At 47.7% G+C, this 10,476-nt stretch overlaps 1 long non-coding RNA gene across 1 annotated transcript; it reads left to right on the top strand.

Annotated features, from left to right (window-relative positions):
• Positions 1–2,545: 2,545 nt before the first annotated feature.
• LOC125553353 lies at positions 2,546–4,654 on the top strand. The gene is made up of 2 exons (XR_007304036.1): positions 2,546–3,085; positions 3,219–4,654. It is a non-coding gene; the product is annotated as an uncharacterized LOC125553353 (long non-coding RNA).
• Positions 4,655–10,476: the final 5,822 nt, after the last annotated feature.

The raw sequence follows: 10,476 nt of genomic DNA on the forward strand, positions 1-10,476 counted from the left end.
GGCAATCCAAGCTCGTGAGGATGGGCACGTGGCTGGATTGAATCGAGGCTGACCTCTGTTCCCCTCCTCCCTCAACTCCCCTTCTGGTCGCCCAACGAGCCGCCCCTCCACCCCTTGCAGTTCGCCGGCTCGTGTGTGCAGTCCATTGTGGGCAACGGCTGACCACCATCACCGGCGATGGAGTCCACACGCATGTGGTACACTTGCCGTGGTCAAAGTGTGCGGCTTGCAGTTTGGCACAAGAGGGTAGCGATCATGCGGCTTTGCCTATGCGTTCAACTCTACTCCTTACATGTAGTGCAGTTTTTTGTTCATTTGCAGCTTCAGTTTGTTTCAGTGAGCTCTGGTGCGATTTGAATCTCCTGCAGGGGAAGAGCAGTAGCAAGCGTGTGCTAATGTGGTTCAATCCGCCATGTATATATGACTTGATTGCAATTTAATTTATGGTTTTAGGTGTGTGCCTGCTAATTTCTTCAGTGAGCACTTGCTTCAAAATGATGCAAATTTCTTTAGGTGTGTGCCTGCTAATTTATGGTTTTGGTCGTCGCTTTTATCTACAGGTAGGTGCAGTAGAGCTCCTGGTAGATTAATTCAGAGTGGTTTTGGGTGTTATTGATGCAGTGCGGCGGGCCTGTTTGCCCAGTCCAGCACTCTTCTTGGGGATGTTCTTCTAGTGAACCTCTTTTTTCCTAAAAATTAATGCAGTACATTATCATCGACTATGCAGTTGAGACATGTTTGTAAAAAACATTATGAGGTTCACTAGCCTCGACCATTCGGTTTGGACATGTTTGTAAAAGTTAAGTTAAGTAAACTACAAAATTTTTGCAGCTCCCATCAATTCGTACAGTGGTTCACTTGCCCTTGTCTATGGGGTCCAGTCTTGTTCATAGATTTTTTAGGATAAAAAACAAAATAATAATGTAGCTTGTTTGCCCCGTTTGATGCAGTGTGGTTTTTCATCTGAAGCAGTACCGTCGGCCATCTAATGTTGTTGATCTCTTCAAAAATTAATTACCGTGATTTGGCTGGTGGAGAATGCAGATTTTGTATGTTATAAAATTCCTCTGTTGTCCACTTGGTAAAAACACAAAAAACAAAAATGATCTCAAAATGAAGCTCGCTTCTATATTAGATGTAGTTCACTCGCCCAGTCCTTGTGGTCCACTCGCTTGGTCAACGTGCTAAAAGAATTATAAGTACAAAAAAATACAATAAAAACTCATGAGGTTCACTTTTGATAGTGTTGCAGAATTTTGTAAAAATTGATGCAGTGCACTCACCTCGTCCCTGCAGTACCAACGCTCGACACGAAGTGCACTCCACCACGTTTGGAAAATTTTACGTCCCACAAAAAAAACCATGCAGTGCACTTGCCCATCTAATGACGTGCGGTATTCCGTCTGAAGCAGTGCGTTCTTCTTTCCCCGTCCGAGAAAAAATACGTCTAAACAAAAAGAAACCATGCAGTGCCCTTGACCATCTAATGAAGTGCGGTATTTCGTCTGAAGCAGTGCGTTCTTCTGTCCGATGCAGTAAATATGACGATTTTGGTCTCGCGAAGAACAGAGTGTCCGCTTTTCGGTAAAATCGAAACTGGTCTTAAACCGTAAGGTATTAGAGAGAGTGTTCTACATGAAAAAGTTGCGTCTCGTCGATATCTTTCCAACAGCGTATGATTTGAATTATTCTGACCAGCCGTTCGTAAAAATTTCGCGAAAAAACAGCCGCTGCCTCTCGAAGTCAGCCGCACGATTTTCAAAATTAACTAAAATCCGTAAGGAATCTCAAAACCATTTCAACATATGAAAGTTGCGCCTTGTCCGTAGCTTTCCAACGGCGTATCATATGTCTCGTTTCGACAAACGGTTAGAAAACTGGAGCAAAAACAGTACCGAAAATTTCAAAAAAATTGAAAAACAGAGTTCCGCGATTTAGTAAATTTGAAACTGCTCTTAAACCGTAATGAATTAGAGAAAGATTTATATATGAAAAAGATGCGCCTCGACGATATCTATCCAACGGCATATCATTTGCTTCATTCCAACAAGCGGTTTAGAAAAAAACACGAAAAAACGCTCGCTGCCACTCGTCACCCGCCGCACTATTTGCAAAACTGCTCTCAAAACCGTGTGGAATCTCGAAAAGTGTTCAACATGTCGAAGTTGCGCCTAATCCATAGCTTTTCAATGGTATATTACACGCCTCATTCCGATAAATGTTTAAAAAATTAGAGCGAAAACAGTACCGAAAAAATAACGCATGCAATTTTTTCCGACGAGAAGTTCACTAGTCTCTATTGCAGTGCTCGTCGTCAAAATGATGCAGTGCGCTTCTGTTGAGCGTGCAGTGCCGAAGTGGTGTGCAGAATAGTTATTCTGCTAATATTAGCAGAATAGACCGTCTGTATATATATATAGGGTGGGTCTATTCTAATAACACCCCTTAAAACCTTATTTTAATAACATTTTTCTCATTCTGATAACACCTGCAGTCACGCACCCGCGAGCAGAAACCCAATACAACTACCCACCCCCACCCGGCTCATCCCCACCTCCACCTCCACCTCCCACACGACCCCCACCTCGCCCTCCCGCGGTCCAAATCCCCCGTCTCCCTACCGGAGAACCACCTCTGGACACCGTCGAGCCGGCCCGCCCCGCCCCTGTCCACCTTCTACCGGCGCTGCCACCGCCGCCATAGCACCATTCCAGCCCGCCACCGTCGTCCTAGCTCCATCCCAGGACGCCACCGCCCGGGCAACGTCCACCTTCTACCACCTAGCACGCTGCCGCGCCGCGCCGCCTTCTCCACCTTCTACAGGCACCGCCGCCGCGCCACCCCTGACACACATTGCTCGCCCCGCCCCCGCCACGCTTCGCATCGCCGGGCAGCCTCCCCAGCCACGGCAGCCCCTTCGCCTCGCCTTAGATTCGGTAGCCGCCGCCACCCCCTTCTCTTCTTCCTTCCTGACGGTTGGCTGCAAGAGGGCGAGGCTCCAGTCCAGCGGCAGATGCCTCGACCTCCGGGAGTGCTCTTCCCATGGCGCACCAACAGGCTGACTCCGCGGCAAGATCTGGCAGTGGTTGTCTCCTTGGTCCTCCTCCTTGTCCTCTCCGGTGGTGGTGGCGTGGCAGGGCTCTCCGGCAGCTAGCCCGGGTCGTTTTGCCATCTTTTCCCCCTGCTACTCATCCATCCCCCTCCTCTCTGTTTTGCAGGTCCGGCAGCTCATCCCACGTCGATGGAGGGTGGTAACCCCTCTTCCACCTACCTTCTGTCGTGCACTGTAGGCGGCAGCGCCGTGCAGTACGTTGCCCATGTGTGTGCAGTCCGCGAAGACGGGGTGCATGACGACTTGCACCTTCGCCTCCCTCCCCGGTCCCCATCCCGGATTTGCCGTCGGCCCCAACCTTGATAGCTTGATGCGCCGCATGAATTGGAGCTCCGGTGAGCACCTTGACAAATGCATCTTCCGACGAGTGCCCACGGCGAGCAATTATTGTCTTCATCCTTTCTTCTCTCTCTTGGTGCAATACATTGCAGCCCTCCGGTGCAGCTCTTTCGTGTGCACTGTGAAGATATATTGCAGCTCCCACGGCGAGCAATTATTTTTACTATTAAAGTTTTGCTTTATTCTGCCTCTGTGAAGATGTATTTTTCTCTCCTGGGCACTGCAGCACCTGAATGAGTGCACCGCATGAAGATGCTGGGCGAACTGCTCTCCTGGGTGTCCTCTAGAAGCAGCTGGTAGCCATGTCCCTTTGAATGAGGAGTAGTTGTTGCCATCACTGCCGTGCATCGTCTGCTGAGGTAGCTGCCGAGAAATAAAACCGGCTGCTCGACATGGAGGCAAGCCGCTGCTCGAGCCGTGTTGCCCTGCCCCAGTCAATGTGGTCCTCTCCTCATCTGCTGCAGGAACAACACCGACAGCAACGTAGCCGTGCAACTCGCTGGTTCATGGTGTGGCCAGGCCTGCGTCCAAGTGGTGCAGTCCAGCGTCCGCAGAACATGCAGCTCACTAGCTCATTGCACGCGGTTCCGACGGCATGGGGAAGAAGTACAAGGCCACGCCCATGTCCAAGTGGTGCAACTCGGTGCTCTTGTCTGTGCAGTTTGCAGGTGTATTCTGGGACGACAGCATCAAAAGCTCAGTCTCGGGTGAGCTCCTTGGACATCTTCCTATTTTGTTTCTTGCCAAAGTTACCATCTTTTAGTTTTTCATATTTGATGCTCACATACTCTATTAACGCCATCATCCAGAATTTTTGTGCCTATGTTTTCTACAGCTAGACTAGAAACAAATGAAGTGATTGCATCTTGCTATCGGAGAATAGGTAATAATACAAGGAGTTCTTCACACCGGGTAGTGTTGTCACCTGAGAAGGGGAAGGGAGTTCAGACAAAACATGAACACGGTGGTTAACCTTTGCGATGCACTTTGCAAAACAAAGGAGTTCACTTTGTAAAAAAATATATAGAGGAGTGTATTTTTTATTATTTTTGGAGGATTTTGTTTTTTGGCAAATTTGTAAGGACATGGTGTATAATTTGTTAAAATCGATGTAGCTCATTAAGAAAACTTTTGCGGTGCACTTTGCAAAACAAAGGAGTTCACTTTGTAAAATAAATGAATAGAGGAGTTCACTTTTTATTATTTTTGGAGGAATTGTACACCATTTAGAACAAAAATGCATTTAAAACATGCAAATGCAGTGCGCTTTGGTCTTGTAAAAAAGTCCACTACGAAGAAAAATGCATTTAAAACATGCAAATGCAGTGCGCTTTGGTCTTGCAAAAAAGTCCACTATGAAGAACTTTTTGGTACACTTCATTTAAAACAAAAATGAATTTTTTTAAAAATGCCAATGCGCTGCACTTTGGTCTAAAAATGCATTTTAAAAAACATGCAAATGCGGTCCACTTTGATCTTGAAAGAAGTTCAATATGAAGGACTTTTTAGTACACTACATTTGAAACAAAAATGCATTTAAAAAATGTAGTGCGCTTGACAGTCTGATGCAGTGCGGTTTTCAGTCTAAAACAATGCAGTTTTCTTCCTCGTCTTCAAAAATTTAGGTCCCACAAAAAAGAAACCATGCAGTTCTCTTACCCGTATGATGCAGTGCGGTTTTTCAATCGATGGAGTGCAGTTTTCAGTCGGATGAAATACCTACGTCGATTTGGGTGTCGCGAAACACAGTGTCCGTATTTTGGTAAATTCGAAATTCCTCTTAAACCGTAAAGAATTAGAGAGAGTGTTCTACATGAAAAAGTTGCGCCTCGTCGATATCTTTCCAACGGCGTATCGTTTACATCATTCCGACCAGCGGTTTGTAAAAATTTCACGAAAAAAACCGCTGACATTCGTCGTCCGCCGCACGATTTTCCAAATTAACTTAAAACCGTAAGGAATCTCAAAAACATTTCTACATATGAAAGTTGCGCGTTGTCCATAGATTTCCAACGACATATTACATGCCTCGTTTCGACAAACGGTTCAAAAAATAGAGCGAAAACAGTACCGAAAATTACAAAAATTTCAAGAAAACCAGAATTCCACGATTTAGTAAATTTAAAACTTCTCTTAAACCGTAACGAATTGGAGAAAACAATAGTTATGAAAAAGATGTTCCTCGACGATATCTATCCAATGGTGTATCATTTGCTTTATTCCGATGAGTGGTTTAGAAAAAATCATGAAAATACACTCGTTGCCACTCATCATCTGCCGCACCGTTTTTGAAACTGCTCTTAAACCGCGAGGAATCTCAAAAAGTGTTCAACATGGCGAAGTTGCGCCTAATCCATAGCTTTCCAACGGTATATCATACGCCTCGTTCCAATAAACGGTTAAAAAACTAGAGCAAAAACAGTACCGAAAAAACACTGCGTACAGTTTTTTACGACACGAAGTTCATTAGTCTGTATAATGCAGTGCTCTTGCTAAAGAAAGTGCAGTGCCCTCGCCTTGAGCGTGCAGTGCAGAAGTGTTATCAGAATAATTATTCTGATAATATTATCAGAATAGACTGGCTTGCATAACCAAATTAAACATCCACTTACATAGGTGGCTACTACAACCATGGTATTTGCACACACTAAAGTAAACTGTTACATGCATAATTACATAGGTGGCTACTACACACATGACATTTCCACACACACCAATAAAGTAAACTATATATTACATACATGATTAACTAGCATAAACGATCATCTGATCATCATCTACTTCTTGTGATGCTTGCTCTTCTTGTGGCTCGATCCAGGCTCATCGATTTGGGTAATGAGGCACTTCCGCATGTCAACGATCCACCTGTGCATCTCGTAGCATGTGTACAAGCTCTTGGCCGCGAACTTGGGGTGAGGTTCATCCAGTTGCCGCATCCAGGCCTGGTGCTAGGATACGGGACTTGTTCTCTGGGCATCTTGCTTCATCTTTTCGTAGTAGGGGTCGATGATGGCCGAGGCGAGTTCGACGAGGGAGTCCTCCCTCGTGCTACCCAGACCCTTTAGTGGTCACTAATTTCGACAAGGTTCTTGCAGGCCAAGCCCGTAACACTGAGTGCTTTTACATCGTCTTTGGTATCCACCGTGGCAAACTTGTAGTCGGTGCTGTTGACAAACCTGTTGAAACAGTCGTAAGGCTCTGTGGCCATGCAATAGTGGTAGATGAGGACATGATGGTGCACGCACAACTGGGCGACGGCAACCTTCTGATCTATGCCGGGACGATCGGTGGTGTACTGGAGGTCGAGGCCAACCACCTTGTACTTGTCTCTAGCAAGCAGCTGATCAACGATGTTGATGTAGTCGTCCACCACGGCCGGGTCGATGGTGTACACCACCGAGAGATCCGTCTCCCTCGCGTGGGTCTCCACTCTATGCTCGCCGATCTCCATTGGGGCGCCACTGGACATCCCCTCTCTATGTGTCGTCGTGGGTGTGCTTGTTGTGTTGTGGGGCATGATTGAAAGGTTGAAGAGACTAAGGTTATAATGGCCGTGGGAATTAAAGGGGAAGCCGGACAGCCAGGAATATCCGCAAGCCCTGATGGCAGTTCTAATTTGCAGCGCGTAACTCCATCGCACCGCACGTAACTGCATCATGTGGCAACGCACGCGGCGCAACCAGATGCATATGTGGCCCCTGACGTGATCGTGCGCACGCCCAACCGCTGGCAGAGCGCGCGCGGAGGGACGCCAGCAGAGCGCTCCGCAGTCGCCTCAAGGAAAAGCTCTCCACAGGCCGAGCGCACCGATGGACGCGAGCAGAGCACACTGATGGACGTGACCGAGCGCGCTGCGGCGCCTAACGGCGAGCAGAGCTTGCCGAGGGACGCGAGCAGAGGATGACACAGTGATACGTGGCAAATAAGATGAACTGTGTGAGCGATGTCTGAGACATCAAGCACGAATCAGATTAGAGTTGTGTGTGCGATACGTGGCAGACAGTTGATCCATCAGAGTTGTTTGTGATGGAATAAGTCGTGTGTGTTGCGGGCAAACGCTTGCTGGTGTATAACCTTAAATTTAACCAAAAAGTGTTAATGCATGTTACAAAAATTGTATAGCTGGAAACTATGTTCAAATACGACTCCAACGATATAATCTATGGCGACATGCATTCGTAGGTAATTAAATCGCAAACGTTTTTTTATTAACTGTATGTGTACGTGTCCTCTCGTCCTCCTCACGCACGTCTTGTCACCCCGCTGTCGCAGATGGCATATAGCCCAAGCTTGCGCAGCGCGCGGGGGTGTTCTTTTGGCCAAATGGTGGTGCCAATGAATCGTCGGTGATCCCGTTCCCACGCAACCTCACAGGTTCCTGCGCAAGCTTCCCGCCCGTCTCAGTGAAATCCCTCCAAAATCCCAATGCTTACCGGCCTGCTATAAAAACCCTCACGACCGGCGCCGGGGATATACCCCGTGGTATGACCCGGCCGAAAGTATGACCCGGCCGTGCTTGGCATTTCCATTTGTCACCCGCTGGAGTGGCGACTCACGGATGGCCCTAACGGCGGGTTAGATAGAAGACTAGGACCAAGGCCCAGAAGGCTGGCTCATGTTATGGTGGGCCGGTTTAAGAGGAAAGGCATAATGAATATTCTCCTACAAAGGAAGCAAGACTAGGACTCCACTTGTAATAGGTTAATCCTAATCCTACTAGGAATAGTCATGTAACCCGCCCCTTCAACATATATAAGGAGGAGCAGGGCTCCCCAAAGGGGGACGGACAAGAAAAGAATCATTAAGGCTAGACACAAAGAGAAGAGAGTTGGATTTACGGCGTCTCCCACATGAGCATAATGAGACCTAGCCACAAACAGCATGTAGGGCTATTATAGGATGATGTTTTTCAGGGCCCGAAGCTGTCTAAATCCTTGTCTTATGTTGCGTCTCTCGATTCCGCTCAACCCCTCTCAACCTACTACAAAGATGCGTTGGCCTCACGACTAAGTCCTCACATTAGGACATCTGCCGTGACAATTCCACGATAGTTGGCGACCATCGTGGGGCTCGCGCACAGTGGTGATGAGTCTTTGGAGGGATCTCTTTAGGGATTGAGAAGCCCGTGTTTGGAAATATGAAGGTTTGAGTTTAACAAAATTAAGATCGCGTCAGGTGCCCCATCAGTACTGCAAGTCGAAGGCGTGTTTGAGATCGATCAGTGCACGGACCACGTCGCCGGGACGCAGTCAAATCGCAAGTCACCAAAGACCTTGATTTTCGGTTGCAGCATGTTTCACCTGTGCGCCAAGTCCCGATGATGTTTGTCGCTACTGCTAGTATTACTTTGAGTTGTAGAGCACCACGTCATTGTACAAAGGACCAACAGGAGAGAAGAGATCGTGTGTCACCGGGTGTACTATGAGCGATCCAGCAATATGGACAAGAATTCGTGTGTCGCCGGGTGTACTATGAGCTCCATAGCACGCTGCTTCTTCTTCCCATAAAAAACAGCGGCGTTTAGCCTAAAAAACTGATCCCACGTGCCTCAAGACATCAGGTGGAGTACTACTTGGACTCGAATATGGATCAAGTGCAAAGGAGAAAAAGGAAAGGACACGGAAGTTGCTAGCTAGCAAGTACGTTGCATGGTTCTCACGTGAGCAAACAAAAGGGACACGACCCTGAAATAGATTCTCCACGGGCTCAGACTCCTCTGTTGATCCGTTCTGTTGACCCGCCGAGCTGCGCCTTGAGCAGCGATGGGCTCCCCAACCAACGTCGTACTGCCGCGCCAGAGGCTGCCGCCTCCGCTGCCGAAGCCCGATGTCATGGTCTCATCTTGCTGGGTGTGAGTTGCCGGCGCTGACCATCCTTCGCTGATGTCCTCCGCCGGGTTAAACCGGTTCTGCCGCCACAAGTCGCTACCACCAAGTTACCTCGCCGGCGCGTCGAGCCACCCTAGCCACGCGGCCTCGCCTTGTTTACAAATTGCTCTGCACATGTCTACGGATCTAATCAGGTGCACTCGTCTCCGTTAAATTTCTCTGTGTATTTAATGCGCATTATACAAAATATATGTTGTGTGCTCATGCTATTTTATGCTCGCAGATCTATTCAGCTCAAAAGTTTTTGCTGGCGTTTTTTATTGCGTCACTTCCAACAATCTTTTGAGCCGCCATGACACGCGATTCAAATAGCAGACGCGCGATTCAAAAAAACCGGGTGTTTAGAAAAAAAGGAAGGGGTAGTTCAACATGCACGAGCGACCTACCTTCAGACCAGTCTTCGTGATTGACTCGCCCGTCCGCACTGGCTTACAGCGCTGCGGCCGACTCATCTGTTGTCCGGGCGAGTCAGGTGATATCCATCTAAATTTATTTTATGAAAGACTTATTGTTCTTTGTCAAAGAACAATTATTGTCCCTGTAACATTTTCACACAGGACAATTGTTTATGCCATCATACCGCGGATGCACGTTCGGCTGTGCCACACAGCTTCACGGACATATGTGTCGCGGTCCAGTTTACATCAACACGCCGGCCGACTCGTCCGTCCGCGCCGCCTTACAGTGCCTAGGACGACTCGCCCATCCGCCCTCGTGGTCGGTTCACACGTCCGCACCGTCTTACAATGCGGTGGACAATTTGCTCGTCTGCGCCGCCTTACAACACCTTGGCCGACTCATTTGTTTACTTTCGCGGCCGACCCACTCATGGTTAGTTTCAACTTCACCGTTGTGATCTTCAACACCGTGGCTGATAATTTTCGGCCGACCCACTCAAGGTGAAATATGCCCAATCAATTTTTATTGATATATTTTTTATTCTTTAAAATAACAAATTACTCCGGCTTGCGATATTATTTATGCAAGAGCAATTTTTCATCACAAAAGCTATGGCCGTGTCATGGAAGTATAACTCGCGTCACCATTATAATGCGCTAGCATCTGACCATACCATCACGCTCGATGAATATATGTGCAAGCCGCCATTCTACAGACCAGTTTACATCAACATGATGT

Source organism: Triticum urartu, chromosome 1 (genome assembly GCF_003073215.2).
Source record: "Triticum urartu cultivar G1812 chromosome 1, Tu2.1, whole genome shotgun sequence".
Taxonomy (NCBI): Eukaryota; Viridiplantae; Streptophyta; class Magnoliopsida; order Poales; family Poaceae; genus Triticum; species Triticum urartu.